The sequence below is a fragment of the Lactuca sativa genome, chromosome 2, assembly GCF_002870075.4.
Source record: "Lactuca sativa cultivar Salinas chromosome 2, Lsat_Salinas_v11, whole genome shotgun sequence".
Lineage (NCBI taxonomy): Eukaryota > Viridiplantae > Streptophyta > Magnoliopsida > Asterales > Asteraceae > Lactuca > Lactuca sativa.
In genome coordinates, this window is record NC_056624.2 from 32,077,453 (window position 1) to 32,094,477 (window position 17,025).

At 33.9% G+C, this 17,025-nt stretch overlaps 1 long non-coding RNA gene across 1 annotated transcript; it reads right to left on the reverse strand.

The window, feature by feature from the left end:
• Window positions 1-1,007: 1,007 nt before the first annotated feature.
• Window positions 1,008-12,605, reverse strand: LOC128132013 (uncharacterized). Its single transcript, XR_008229942.1, has 2 exons — window positions 12,503-12,605; window positions 1,008-1,302 (listed from the first exon to the last, which is right to left on the reverse strand). It is a non-coding gene; the product is annotated as an uncharacterized LOC128132013 (long non-coding RNA).
• Window positions 12,606-17,025: the final 4,420 nt, after the last annotated feature.

Here is a 17,025-nt window from a genome sequence, read left to right on the forward strand (position 1 = left end):
TATTTTTGATATTTTTTATTATGCTAAATTGAATGATTATTTTAAATGGATGTTGGATTAATATTTTGGAATGGAAGGATGTAGGATTATAATAATAAATATCATAGCAGTTTTTATAGTTTTTATACTGTTTTTTTCAATTATAATATGAAATATAAAAAAAAAACAAAAAACAAAAAACAAAAAAACAATAACGGCGACGCCTTTAGTGGCGACAGTCAGTTATTAGCGGCGACGACCGCCTTTAGCGACGACAACTAGTAGTAGCGGCGACATTTGGATTATCAGCGACGAGACATCAGCGACGACCTTTTAGCGACTACACGTCGTCGCTAATACTATTAGCAGCGACATACGCTACTATTAGCGACGACACGTGTCGCCGGTAATACACTAATTTCTTGTAGTTTTCTTGTAGTTTTTAATGATGTGATGAAGGTTTTATGGTCTGAAGTTAATTAATGGTGTATTTTTGTTTAATAGTGCGTACGTAACTATTTAATACTTCTAATAATTTAATGATGCGGTGAATGTTTAATGGTACGAAGTCAATTAATGGTAGATTTTTTGTTTAATAGTGTGTAATTATTTAAATTTTTTGGAACCGGTAAATATAAATATATATATATTATAAGAAATAAAAAAAAGGCCTGGACTAGCAATGAGTTAGAGGGAGCAATCCAGTTTCACTTTACATCATTTTTGATCGTATTGCATTACATTTGGAATTCAATTAGATAAAAGGATACGAGCACTACGTGTAATAATTTAATACTGTGAAATATTTATTTTTGCGGGTTAGTCTTAATTTGTGAGGTGTATAAACCTTCCAGGATGTGTTTATTGATGCGGTTAAAGTAAATACATCATTAAATGTTGGTATTTAATGATGCTTAGTTTGTTGGTGTGGGCACTTACATGTAATATTTAAACAATTTAACCGCATAAACAAATGTGTTCTATCCTAGTGAATGTTACAAAATACAATTTACTCATTGTAGACAGAAAAATTAGAAGCCGAAGCCATCGTGAGATGGAGTCGTTTTTTATTTTTTTTAACTTTATTAGCAAGAGCAGAATAAACGGTTTACAAGAAATAACCATTAACTGATAGGCATGGGAATTATAACCCATGCATTTAACCTTTATGAACATGTATTATCTAATGAAAACAGCAGCATTTCATTACACCTTGTACCATCTCGCAACCATGTCCTGTTTGATGGCCAACTTGTTTACATACTGTTCCGCAATTCACTTTGACTGCCATACAATCTTTAGTGCACTTATCTATCTCGACAGCTGTATACATACAACTACATTTAATCAATACATGCTTGAGAGTTGTATAGATAAACCAAAATTGAAAGAAAGTTATCATATATAGATTAGTCGGGAGCATGGTCTTGTAAAGAAAGGACAACACAAAAAGTATCGTGGAAAGAGATTTTTTTAAAGTGGAAGCCATCAGGTTCATACCTGGTAATGCTTGGTTTGATTGGAAGTAAAGATGTCACAAAGGATGATTGTTATATGTAGCCAACTGCATGTTTCTTAATTAACAAATATAACTTTCTGTCATCATGAACATCAGCCTTCCTAATTTGTCTTGCTTATGTTTGAAACAAAAACCACCAGTGTTTGCGTGGTAATTGGTAGAAGAGAAATTAAATATCCTCCTACCTTATGATCCTGTCAATCCTCCTAACCATTTAAGTGATAACATATTTAAGTGATAACATGTAACATATTAGTATTCTAAAATATCATTAAATCTCATTAAATGTTACACATGTCACCATTTCATTGGGTAGGAGGATATGTAGGAACAAAAAGTACGAGGATATTTAATTTCTCTTGGTCGAAAGGTATTATTTTTCTAATTTTATTCTTTCAATAGATTTTATACACAATCTCCCTCTATATTTTTCTAATTTTATTCTTTCAACAGATTGTTATATGTAGCCGGCTGCATGTTTCTTAATTAATAAATATAAATCAATCTTGCTAATTTGTCTTGCTTACGTTTTGAAACAAAAACTAGCAGTGTTTGTATTTGTGGTAATTGGTAAAAAGGTAATATTTTTCTAATCTCTCTCTCTCTCTCTCTCTCTCTCTCTCTCTCTCTCTCTCTCTCTCTCTCTCTCTCTCTCTCTCTCTCTCTCTCTCTCTCTCTCTCTCTCTCTCTCTCTCTCCCAAAGTTTTAGCGTTTAATAAAATCAATGCATGTCATGGCGGTGTTATACATTTTTCACTACTCTACTCGTGAATCTATATTTTTTTACTGCATAGGGACTTAAACCCTCACTCTTTGGTAGAGGGGCACATATTCGTCTGCTCATAATACCGTTAGGCGAAAGGCCTTTCGGTTTCAAGGTGATATAGTTAACTTTAGAAGTTTGTAAATTACTTGCATCAACTTTAAAATGGTTGTTTGAGATGGGTTTTGTTGAATCACAATTAATTTGAATATTCTTTATCCGAAAATTCTTTTACACCAAAAAGAACATTGTAGCTTTTGTTAATAGAAGTAAATTACAAATACCTCCATAGTTGTAACATTATACACAGGGAACATGTGATTTAGTTTTGCGACGTTTAATGCTAGGAATGGCGAGTCTAGAATAAAAACCCATATGGTTCACTAATTTTTCTATAGAAAATTTTCTATACAAATTCAAGGATTTTATGGGTAAGATAGGTCACAAATTATTTTTAAGGTAGTTCATCAAAAATTTTCTATAGTAATTTTATATAACCTAAAAAAAATAGGTGGGTAATTGGACCCACCTTCCATGCAGATAGCCCCGCCCTTGGCTAGGAGTGTAGGATATCGATTGTCTATATATTGATTATGCCAAATTAGAGGCGCGATTAGGAAAAAAAATACTTCTTAAAATTAATTCCAACAAATTTTAAAATTGTTTTGATGTTTCAAGAAACCAACCCAAGTTGATGTCTAACCAAATATTATTCTTCATGAAAAGTTTCGGTAGAAGAAATTCGCTTAATACCGACAACTGTGTTAGCGGTGACATATCAAAAATGTCGCCGGTAATGCCTTTGTTGCCACTAATACGGTCGCCAATATTGATAGAAAACCTCGATTTATGTCAAATGTTCAGGCACACCGGTCGTCGATCTTAATTCCAATCCAACGGTTAAAGATGCTCATCGTACAAGATTATTATCAGTGACATCAATAGTAACGACTCTGTCGCCGCTAATACCCTAAAAAATGTTGACCGCGGAATCTTACGTCCATTTAATTTCGTGTGTCACCGCTATTGCTCCTTGTTGCTGCTATTACCATCGCTGGTAATAGCTTACATCGATTTCAACCACATGTCGATGTTCTTCTTTCTCACTAATAGTCTAACACTCCCACTTCTCTTCTCCGACGATTACGACTCCACTCCCACCCTTTGGAAAGCTTAAGGCCCTTTACCAGCCGATTACCACCTCCGACCGAAAGGAACACCACCGGGGTGTTTATACCGGTGATTTGGGGGGTTTACCAATGATTAGTTGTGTTTCCGGCGACCCTTTGACCACAAAACCACCGACTGTAAGTTATTTTGTTGTCCCACCTGTCGGTTTTTCTCCTCTGAAGTGTGTCCACCCTAATATGTTTTTTTATGAATAATAAATCCACAAATAGCCATTGTTGCTGCTGCTCCGGCGAGGCGACCACCATTGTAGATTTTTGTGGCAAAAATACCACCACATGTGCTTCTGATTTCGATTTCAGGTTAGTGATTCTGTTTGGTATGTAAATAGAAATCTACGATTATTTGATGGTATGCAAAAAGTCGATGATATTCAAACATATGATATTTGGTATTTGGTATGCAATTTTGTTTATATAAGAATATTTTATATTGTTAATTATGACTGGTTTTTACTTCGCTACCTTTTTTTATTTTTATAGACAAAATTTGTTTTGGATGCGATGTCCCGGGATCCAGACGCTGCTATACTATTAGAGAGTTTTGAAGCGACTTTTTTAAAAGGTTATCGAGAGCGTGAAGCTGACGCAAAAGAATATTTTTTGCAAGTGGGGGGGGGGGGGGTATAAGTATATCCTGCGAGCATCAGCCAACCCCCACATAACATTACTTCAGAAAGGAACAAAAAAACTCCGTGAAATGCAAACGACCGTGAACCATGAGGGGTCGAGCTCGTATAACATTACTTGCTATAAGAAGGTAACGTACGATATTTATAATTATTTTTTTAAAATATTATCTAATTTTTAATGTTAAACATAACCTAAAGGTAGTGGAAACGTTTCCCAGGGCTCATGTCGGTAGGAATGGTGTATTTATTAGTATCAAGGTAGAACAACAATACATAAGTATTTAGTTATAATTTTATCATATAATTAAGTGTTTATTTATACTTACCTGTTAATCACTTTTGGAAAACACAGAATGAATTAGTGGAAGATCTCTTAGAACAAACACAAGGGCCAGAAGGTGAAAGAGAGTTAACACCTGCTCAAGAAAGAGCTACTTTCGAGAGAGGATCAGTTGAATGATATGTCTATATCAGAGGTACTGACCTCAAACCTTATGTTATCTCGCCGATTGCATAGCTATCGAAGCCATCACCACAGACATCACAACCATCATAGGTAAAACAACATTATTTAATTTCAATAAATGCATGTTGATTTGGAAATTTTGGTTTGTGGTGATTATGTTCTAAAAGCTTTGGTAATTGGTTTTTTGTGCCAAGTGCAAGAAATAACAATGTACTTTGGTTTTTTGTCCAAGTTTAAAAATAACAATGTACTTTGGCATCAATAAATACATGTTGATTTGGTAATTTTGGTTTGTGGTAACTATTTACTAAAAGCTTTGGTAATTGTTTTTTGTTCAAAGTGTAAAAAATATCAATGTATTTTGGTTTTTTGTCATCGTTTAAAAATGACAATATACTTTGGCATCAATAAATGCATGTCGATTTGGCAAATGTGTTTTTGTCCCTAGTGCAAGAAAAAGCAATATACTTTTGGTATTTCTTGTATTTAAGTGCAAGAAATAGCAATGTACTTTGGTTGTTTTTATTTATGTTTGATAATTTAACTTATAAGTTTATATTTGTTGTTATTATTATATAGTTGGAAAATTTTCGGGCAATGCTCAACGAGCCAACGTGTAGGGAGGAGTTTTATGCGTTTTTTCAATCAGGGAAAGATCAATGAGGAAACGACAGGATCGGAGGTGATGGTTTGTCGGATAATTTGTATGTTTTTTTGTATGTTAGACTTGTCATGATACTTTGGTACTAGCGTGTTGTAATTATAAAACTTTGATTGTTTATTTTAGTATGAAATAGATTATATACAATGTCGTCACGTATTTAATGTCGTTATGTAAAATTTTTCTGCATTTAATGTCGTTATGTATCATTCTTTTTGCACCAAAATCGTTGATAAAAAAGATAATTAAAAAAACGAAATAATGTTATTACCGGCGATAATAGCATTACCGGCGACAATAACATTAGCAGCGAAACTGGCTATTATCAGCGACATTTTGAGCAATAGCGATATAGCAGTAACAACGACTTTTTACCGGCAATGTGTCGCCGCTATTATCTTTATCAGTGATTTTTCTTGTTTTTAGTTGCGAAAAAAGTCCCCGCTAATTCTCTTTTTTCTTGTAGTGAATTAGCATGACATTTTTTTGTATTAGAATTCATGTTCATGACATTTGTTTCTATATTAGGTACGACACGTTTCAAGCCGAACTATCTAGACGGAAATCCAAAACGTTGTCTTTTAGGAGGAGATTGACGTTAATTAAGGCAGTATTGGGTAATCTTCCAACGTATTACATGTCATTGTTTAGAGCCCCAATTGGTGTCATAGAAAAACTTGAAAACATTCTCCGGAAGTTCTTATGGGGTGGAAATGAAGAAAAGAACAAAATTCATTGGGTGACTTGGGATAAAGTTGTTGTCCTAAAGATCTTGGTGGGCTGGACGTTGGATGAATTAGAGCGTTGAATGTGGCATTATTAGTGAAGTGGTGGTGGAGAATCAAAGAGGAATCATCCTCATTATGGGCTAAATCCATTGTTAGTCTGCACTATCTGAAAAACAAACCGGCAGATCATTTAGCAAAAAAAATAAAAGGTTTTTGTAACAACATTCATGGGCAGGTGCTAAAAAATTAAATTTTTTATACCCAGAGCTATATAAGATCAAAAGGAAGAAAGCATGCAAGGTTGCAGAAAGAATTAAGGAAGGGGTATTCAATGGATATCGAAAGTCTTATCCAATGGTTGTTGGTCTAGCTTCTCACGTGGACGGTCTATCGGCTACTATTAGGTCAGTTAACACCCAATCTGGTGATGACCAATTTTCCTGCCTAATTGCACCTGATGGGGTTTATCAGGTTCATTTGTTAAGAGTGAAGATTGACACGAATCCAGCTGTCATTTCCAATAACACAAAGATTAGCTGGAGTAAGCTCATACCGATAATAGTTACCATGTTCATATGGTGAGCATTACTAGACAGAATACCATCATCTAAGTCACTTACAAAAAGAAGTGTTACGATCGATTCAAGTTCCCGTAGTTCGTGCATAAGCAGTGTGGATGCCACGAATCATGTACTGATAAAATTTTCTTTCACTTTCACTGTACGCAAAAGCTTATTCAGTTGGTATTGCTCCTATAAATGTCAAGAATATAGAGCAGTTGATAAAATATGAAACAAATTGGGGTCGATGCCCGAAAAGAGAGAGCGACTAAATGGAATTTTGTTATGGGATGTTTTCGGGTCTTTGGAGAGCCAGAAATGATTGTATATTCCAGGCAAGATTCATTAATCCAGAGGGTGTGGTTGACAACATCAAGGCGATGGAATACATGTGGATTAGGTGTAGAGGCAAGAGTTGTATTTGTAATTAGGTTGAATTTTGTTCTGATCCATTTTTGTTTTAATCTCTCTTATTTTCTTATATGTTTGACCTCTGCTCCCCTATAGTTACTTGCTATTTTGGGTGAGTCTTTTTTATATAAAATTGGCCACTTAAAAAAAAGAATATCAAAACACATGCATTAACTACATACACATTTTTTAATAAACAATGAATATATCATTTAAATAGGAGTCCTAAATGGCAAGAAGCTAAGAGAATGGAGAAGAACATGAGTTACATATTCTAGATACAATAGAGCATGAATTATTAATCTAAACCTTCAACCCACTCTTACTGTTAATCTAAAAAAAATAAAATAAAAAATAAAAAAAAATCACAAAGTGAATTGGCAAATTAGATAATCTAATATATAAAGTTGGCCACGAATTTGCTAGAGTCCTACTAAAATGAATAGTGGATGCCAGAATCTTTCTCAAATTAACAATGTGAATATGTGATAGTAATTCACCAGCAAAAAGAATAATAACAAGAAAAATTAAATATCTTCCAACAATTTGTTCCTACTTATCCTCTTACCATATCAAATATTGACATGTGTCACATTTAATTAAACATTTAATGAAATTAATAATCATTGAATCCACTTGTCAAAATTTCATATGGTAGGAGTATAAGTAGGAACAAATTGTAGGAGGATATTTAATTTATCTAATAACAATGAATGCAAACGATTCAATTGTATTGATAGTTTAATTGTATTTCGAGAAACTAATGATCTTTAAGAAGAATTAATCCACTTAACAAAAAAAGACACTTCTCTCTATTCGCAAATATAAGTCCAACCAATGAATTTAAACTAGTTTACCGAGGTTAAGATAAGAACTGTACACTGGTAAATTGTGGAATAGAGGAAGAACAGTAAACAAGCGAAGTATAAAACGGATATACGGGAAGAGGGGACGAAAAGTTTCTCAGAGAATTGCTTGTTCACCAAGCTTTTATTAGAAATGTAAGTTGAAAAACTTAATTTTTATTTTTTATAATAATATACTATAACACTTGAATCATGGTATGTTTCATTATTGCCCTTTGGTATTTAAAAGTTGCATTTTTGGTCCTTGTGTAGTACGCAGGGAGTACCATATGGTACGCTTAGCGTGCAAGCTGTGAAGCAAGTATGCGGGGCGTACCACACGGTACGATTAACATATTGATGCGAGGTGGGATCGAGGCTCCGGATACGTATGCAAGGTGTACGCATATGTACGTGGGGTGTACATGTCATTTAGTGAAACCCTAATATATAAGGTTGGACACTATATAATCACTCTTGAAGTTGGGTCCTTTTGGGGCATGCAAAGTCACCAACTCAGTGAATTTATGGTTCTAGACGCTTATTAGGGACTAGATATGTGGTTTAGACTTCTGATCTTAAGCATTAAGTGCTTAAAGTGGGTTTTGGCTTAATGGGTGAGTACGTTGGGTGTATAAGTCTTTATGCACTGCTTACAAGACATTTAGCATGTACGCTTAACGTACAGATGAGTACACCCCGCGTACTTAATCTGTTGGGTTATGTGTTTTAGGCTTCGAGGTTGGGCCAAAGTGCTTATTTTCTTATTGGGCCATCTGATTGCACGTGTTTTGGACTAAGAGAATGGGTGGGCTTTAAGTAAGGCTTATGTAAGGGTTTGGGTCCAATTTGGAAAATTGGGCCATGTATAGGCCTTGGATGATTAATTGATTTTAGGCCTTGGATGATTGTAGGTTTGGGCCTTGGTCTTGGACCAAACCAAATAAGGGGTAAGATGGTGTTTTTACCCTATCTATGGATTGATAGTTATAGATTGGGATGCAATTGTTAATTGGGTGTTATTTGATATTGATAGTTTTAGGATTTATCGAACCAGCAACCATGGATTATCAGTGTGAGTCAGTAGTGCGAGGTGAGTTTCCTCACTGTGTTTAGCGGGTCGAAAGCACCAATGCCGAGCCATGATCTGTTATGTTAGAATACTCATTGTCTGTGTAACACTGGTATGTGTATGTTCTTGTATGCTTATTGGGTCAAGCCCGTTGGTTAATTTGTACACTAGTAATTGTTATGCTTCTATAAATTGAATGTGAGCGGGGCCCGTTATGCAAATTAGGGCGGGATCCGTTATACTCATCTAGTCGGGGCTCATTATGTGATATATATATATATATATATATATATATATATATATATATATATATATATATATATATATATATATATATATATATTTGGTATATGGTAGTTTGGGGAACTCACTAAGCTTTAATCTTACAGTTTTCAGTTTCTGTTTTAGGTACTTCTTGTTCCAAGGGACGTTACATGTTGGTATCAGAGCCTTAGTTTGAGGGTTCAGACATACTCTCGGGTGTGTCTGAACACAAAATGACGATATGGTAAAGTTTTTCAAAAAGAAATATTTTTCTTAGAATTTTTTTTTTAAACAAGAAAGGGTGGGGTGAATGCAATCAGCCGAGCTCAAGTAAGTTTTCCCAAATTACCCATACATGTTATCTGATATGATTTGATCTGTGAATCTGTGAATCGCATGCTAGTTAGGGCTAAGGATCTGCTCAGTTTTTGCATGATAGAATGCAAGGAGAGATGTTGTTATATGCCTATTGTATGAGTTTGTAGACTTGCATGCTAGTACTAACCAGTCAGTGATAGGATGGTCTGATTAGGTGATGTTTGGTTTTGATTACTTTATGTCGGATCAATAGTCTGAGCATTTGTCTGATTTTCAGTAGTTTGATGTGAGTCTCCTCACTGTGGTTGGCCGATCGAAGGCACTAATATCATCCCATTATGTATTTTGATTAGGATGCTAGTTGTGTGTGCGACTCTACATGTGTGGTATATGATATGTATACCGGGAAGGGTCTGATGCCAGACGGTGCCTGATGAGTGTATTGTATGTTGTTTATGTTAGTGATTCTTGCATTTATTTTATGTGTCTGTATGAATACCAAGCGAGGCCCGATGCTAGGCGGGGCCTAATGAATGTGATGGGGCAAGACCCATCTCATGTTACTGACAGATTTGTTCCGAGCGAGGCTCCATACCGAGCAGGGTCCGATGTCGGTCGGGGCCCGATGGTTGTTGGGCATGGCCCATCGTATGTTGTTATGGATGGTATGAGGCGTTTTAGGGAACTCACTAAGCTTCATGATTATGTTTTTTAGTTTATATTTTAGGTACTTCCAGATCGAAAGGAAGAGCTCAGGGTGATCGTATTACACACACACACACCATGATTTCCACTATATATGACTCTCATGTAATGAGATGATTGATTGAATCACTCTGATTTTCCTTTATGTTTTTATGATCATGTGTGGTTGTGGATTTGTTACTATGGAAAGTGAAATTTTTGCTCTTGAGTTTTGGGACGTTACAAATTCGGTGCATTTTAGTCGATTATTTTGCCACTTGGAGCTAATTTGATCGGGATTTCGACTTTTGCTTCCCGTTAACGCATAAAACACGCTTCGAATTTTCTCCCAAAAACAATTAAATGTTTGATTATCTCCTTCAATTAGGTATTGGGAAGCCGAAACCCACGCCTCTGCTAGCTTTTCTTCTTCCTCTTTTGTCCATGGTACCTTTATTGGGTAGTGAGGTATACCGTTTTTTTTTCATTTTTTCTTTTTTGGTTGAGGTGGTGGTTGTTGTGAAGGTTGTGTTTTATAAACAAAATCTGGCGAATGAGGTAGTTGAGATTGTAAAGGTGGTGGTTGTGACTATTATGGATGGAATTGTTGTTGAAACTGTTTGAATTGTTGAAATTGGTGGAATTGTTGTTGAAAAGCCGGAAAATGTTGGAATTGTTGTTGCAAAAGTGGTTTTTGTTGGACAGGAGAACCGGTTTCAAGCAAATTGACAAAACCACATTGAGATGATTCCATGGTCAGAAATTGACAAAGGGATTGTATGTAACAGAAAAGCGTTATAGAGTTTGCGATTTCTAAAGAAATATAGAGAAAAGGTTGTGTGTATATAGTGTAATATAGAGAGAAAAAAAATGGTGTAAAGAAAAATAGATATATAATATGGTTTTTATAGATAAAATTATGTTAAAAAAAAAAAAAAAAAAAAAAAAAAAAAAACGTTTTTCTTTGAAAATTAGCCGTTGAACGGTCCATCAACGGTCAACCTGAAAAACCTCACTACCATTGGTCGTTTAACCTCGTGGTGGGTAGAACAATGGAGCACGACAACGACAAACCACGAAGGCTCGGCCTAGTGTGCACAATCCATGGTTTTTCCTAGCTAGACCAGAATACCATTCGAATTTCGTATGCGAGAAGGTATAATAAGGTTGGGCCAAGTGGTTTCAAGTATTTTATGGTTGGTATCTTATCCCATGTAAAATGGCATTTCTTTTCAACAATTTTTATTGCGCTTTGTCTTTTTTATTTATTTACCACTTATACTAGTATTATATTATAAGGTTCCTCATATCCATGCATCCCTCAACCATTATATTTTTCGGTCGCCCTTAGCCATCACTCTCCACCTACAACTCTATCCAGAATATCCTCAATCTTCAGGTAATACCCTTTAAACCATTTCGATAGTTTGGAAAGAGAAAATCATTCTCAAAAGAAGACAGGTGAATATATATCCTAGAGATAAAACTTGTGAAAGTAACACATATAGCAATAGATACATAAACCTAAAGCCACAACAATGTAGATTCTAACTACATAAAAACCGAAAAACATGTTCTAAAATTTTACAATATTAAAGAAATAAGATATTGAAGGGTGATTAGGTTCATGTGATGGCCTTTTACAAATTTTTCTATTATCTGATTAACAGGCTTACCATCGATGTATTTAAAAAAAAAAAATTGTCTTCTTTGCATCATGACACAAAAATAGAAGAAAAAAAAACAATTACATTGCTATTTAGTGTGAAAATAAAAGAACCTAACTTTATCTTTCTCTGCATGGCGAAATCATCACAAAGACCAAGGTGTGATTTTTAGAAAATTAACACTATAACAGAAATTTTTGCAAAAAATTTACATTATGCGTGAAAATTTAAGGGGTAGCACATGCCACCCCTGGAACACTAGTTCCACCGGTCACAAAAAATATACAGTGTATCATATATAATACAAAGCAAACACAATCTTTCAAAATACTATTCACTCATCATGGAAATTAGTGTAAAAAAGAAAAAGGTAAAGAAAAATCATGGGATAGAGTAGTCGTTTATTTAACTTTATTAGCAAGATCCGAAGAAATGGTTTATTACAAATAACAATTATTAACCCACATGTCTTCGGAATAATCACCCAGGTACTTAACATACAGGGACATGCATGTATTAACTAATTATGACAGCAACATGATTTTTTTTCACAAGCACCATTTGGATAGCTAAGTTTTCTACAAAGTACTGTACAATCCTGGTTACAATCTCCAAAGCACAATTTTGAAGAAATTTTATATATTGGCTCAAGAGCTGTACATAAATACATTGAATCAATACATTTTGTCCATGTAACATAATTGAGAGTTGTAAAGATAACTAAAAATGAAAGAAAGCTTTCGTACCTAAAATAGGGACCATAGTGATGCAAAGAAAGGTCAACAAAAAAAGCATCATGGCAGGAGACTTTTTGTGTGTGGAAGCCATCAGGTTGAAGGTTAATGCTTGAGAATGCTAATTCATTGCAAGAATGTAGGCCACAAACGATGGTTGTTATATATAGGCCTAACTAAACACTTCGAAAACAGAATTATCAGTACGTATTGATATCGTGAAAAACTCTAACACAAATAAAACATAACTTTTGTCATGCTTCCTTCATATTATTTAAAAAAATATGAATATATCATGCAAAACTTTAATACAAATAAAGCATTACTAAAATGTACGTAGTAAAAAATTATTGCATTCAATATGCATTAAATTTAATGGATCGTGATATTATTCTTCTATTTTCATACATTTATATCATTTTCTCTTAAAATGCGTTTACAAATTTTTGATGAAATAATTATTTAAAACTTAAAAACATAAATCTCTTTATCAAATTTACTACTTTAATAAACATTATCAACTAAACACTACAAGGAAAAAGGCCATTACCGGCGACAAAAGTCGCCGGTAAAAGTCCCAAAAGTCGCCGTTATATACTAATAGCGGCGACTCGTCGCCGGTACTGAATCGACGCTACTGCCTCGTCGTTATTGATCAGTTGGTCGCCGCTAATGATAAAAGTCACCGCTATTGACTCTGTCGCCGGTAATGATTATTATCGCCGCTAATGAGCATTGTCGCCGGTAATGACTTCTGTCGCCGGTAAAAGTGTCACCGGTAAAAGTGTCGCCGATAATAACTTCTGTCGCCGGTAATTGTTTTTCAATTTTTTAATTTTTTTTAATTAATGATGGTTGCTGGTGATAATATCGTAGGTAAAAGTGTCGCCGGTAATAACAATCTTCGATTAAATATCAAAACCAATACTATCGACACTAATTACAAAACAAACATCCTATTAAATATCAAACATAATAGTGTCAATGCATAGAAACAAACATTCAAATACAATTAAATATCAAAAGTCATAATATCCGATTAATAAAACAACAAAAATTTTACAATCTACCAAGTAGCAAAACGTGACAACATATGCAAATAAAACTCATCATTACATACCATCATCGTCGTTCCTATTGTTTCCTTGATTATTTTGGGATTGAAAAAACGAATAAAGCTCATCCCTACATGCCGGGTCGACGAGCATTGCTCGAAGATTTTCCAACTACATAATTAATAACAATATATATAAGCTTATAAGTTAGATCGTCAAACATAAACAAGATAGAAAACCAAAGTACATTGCTATTTCGTCCACTTGGGACCAAATTACCAAACTTTTTAGTAAATAATCACCACAAAACCAAAACTACCAAATCAACATGCATTTTACGATGCTAAAGTAGATTGCTATTTTTAAACAAAGATAGAAAACCAAAGTACATTGCTATATTTTGCACTTGGGATAAAAACCAAATTACCAAACTTTTTAGCAAATAACCACCACAAAACCAAGACTACCAAATCAACATGCATTTTACGATGCTAAAGTAGATTGTTATTTTTAAACTAAGATAGAAAACCAAAGTACATTGTTATATTTTGCACTTGGGACAAAAACCAAATTACCAAACTTTTTAGCAAATAACCACCACAAAACCAAAACTACCAAATCAACATGCATTTTACGATGCTAAAGTAGATTGCTATTTTTAAACTAATATAGAAAATCAAAGTGCATTGCTATATTTTGCAATTGGGACAAAAACCAAATTACCAAATTTTTTAGCAAATAATCACCACAAAACCAAAACTACCAAATCAACATGCATTTTACGATGCTAAAGTAGATTGCTATTTTACTTGTGATGGTTGTGATGGTTGCAAAGGTTGTGGAATCGTCGGGAGACCAAAAGGTTTGCGGTCAATGCCTCTAATGTGGCCACGTCGCTCTCCTAATACTTTCTCGAGAGTCACTCTTTCTTGAGTGGGCGTTAGCTCACTTACACCTTGAGTTTGTTCTAAGAGCTCTTCAACTAACCGATTCTGTAACTCCCAAAAGTGAGTAACAATTAAGTATAAATAAACATTTAAATATATGATAAAATTATAATTAAATACTTACATATTGTTGTTTCGATTCAGCAGTAACAAATACACAATTCTTATCAGTATGAACTTTGCGAAATGTTTTCACTCTCTTAAGGTTCTGTTTAACTTTAAAAATTAGATTATATTTTAAATAAATAATTACATGTATCATACGATACCTTCTTATAGTAAGTACAGCTATACGAGCTCGAACCCTCACGATTCACATTTGTTTGCTTTTCACGGATTTTTTTGTTCATTTCTGAAGAAATTATGTGTTCACCAAATAAACTTACCTTTCTTCAAGAAATAGAGGTAGAAATTGGTCCTAAAAGCTTTAACCACACCAGAAGATATTTGCTTGGAACAATGTGGGGAGAAATTTGCTTGGAAGAAGTAAATTGAAGAGAAAATCAACAAAACGGTGAAGGAAATTGGAAGCAAACAAAAAGGAGAATGAAGAATGGAAAGTTTTTGTGTGCGTTTTTTTTTTATCTGCGAGAGGCAATAACGGCGACACCTTTAGCGGCGACACCAGGCAATTTACCGACGACAATTAGTAATAGCGGCGACAAACTGGAGGGAAGGGTACCGCGTCATTTTTAGTGAACTATTAGCGACGACTTTTTTTAACCTTTAGCGGCGACTTCTGTGTCGCCGGTATTAGGTTAGACAGGATAAGACACCCCACCCGTTGGATTGGATATCTCATCGAACGGTTGAGATTAAAGTCGCCGGTAAAACCCATTGTCACCGGTAATAGTGTCGCCGCTAAAGAGTATATTTCTTGTAGTGAAACGCCAATATTACATCCTAGTTGATTTTAATCCACACCAACATTACATTCTATTGTAATTGATTTTATTCCACGGAATGTGAACAAGACATTCAATCTTATTTAACTCTTATATTAAACAATACATTTTGAATGTTTTTTTAATTTACATTTTGAATGGAAATAGTAGGATTCTCTCCTATGAAATTTCAAATACTAAAGAAGTTTTTAAAAATGTACTTTTCAAAAGTTATAAAATCCCTATCTCAATTATCCAAATATATGAAGTATTTGTAAAACCATTTCCCTAATCTATATTCAAAAAACCATAAATTAGAATTCTCGATATCCAAAATTTGAATATCATAAATTTCGGAATATTTTGTATCGGATTTTTTATTTTTAAATTTTTTTAAACACCCATACCCAGAGTTCCAGTGTGGGATAACATGTTGAAGCTGTTATATTTTAATTTCTTTAGAATACCTAACACACTCGCCATAATTGTATTTTTAACTTTGGAAGTTTGTATAGTACTTGCATAATTTTCAGAGGGCCCCCGTATTATATTTTTAACTTTGTAAATTTGTAACTTAGATAATTTTCAGATGGCTATTAGAGTTTGATATGCTTGAATCACAATTCAATTACGTATTTTTGAACATTCTTCAACATCAAGTAGTGCATGGTAACTTTCGCTAAAAGAAATAAATTATAAAAATCTATGTAGTCCATGGTGTAAATATTAAAAGCAAAATTAGAGATGGGTGTGCAAATTTTTTACTTGTTAGAACATATACCAACAAATAATTGTAAAATTGCTTTGTTAGTTACAAAATTAGTACATAAACCAACCAAAGTTGATGCGTAACCAATTATCTGTCTTCATGAAAAGCTTAACCGGCAAGACACTTTTTGTATTGAAAATTCTTGGGATGACAATATGTTCCTATTTTAGGTAAGTACCACATGTCCTTCAAAAAGGTAAACATACATAACTCTTTCGATTGCCATACTCTAGATGATAGTTAAGAGTCTCTTTGATATTGTGTTGACCGCGGTCAATATTTTTTGGCTAACTCAGTCCAGTCATCATGTTTGATACATGCCAAATATGCTTCTGACCTAGTCATTACTTTCTGACTAGGCTATAAAGAAAATAGCAACTGACGGAGTAAGTGATGGAAGAAAGACATTTGTGCCCTAATATATTCATTCCAACCACTATTAGAAAACAAAGGGTTTTGCTATAAAATAAATAGCTATGGAAAATTTCTATAGGTAATTACCTACATAATACTTACGGAATAGGATGCTCTAATTTAGTAACGGAATACTGTCGGACGTAAATTCGTAGGTATTCTGTTGGTAATTAGCTACAGAATAGTGACGTAAGTAAATCTGTAGGTATTCCATAACTAATTAGCTGCAGAATACTACGGAGTACCGACGGAAGATAATAGCTACAAAATATCTATGGAGTACCGATGGAAGAAAATAACTACATAATAGTTACGAAATAGCGACAGATTTATTATTATTATTATTATTATTATTATTATTATTATTATTATTATTATTATTAATATTATTATTATTATTACTATTACTCACTGTTAGACTCGTAAAACATTTTTTTGGATACTTTTGTTTTTACATATTTAAAAC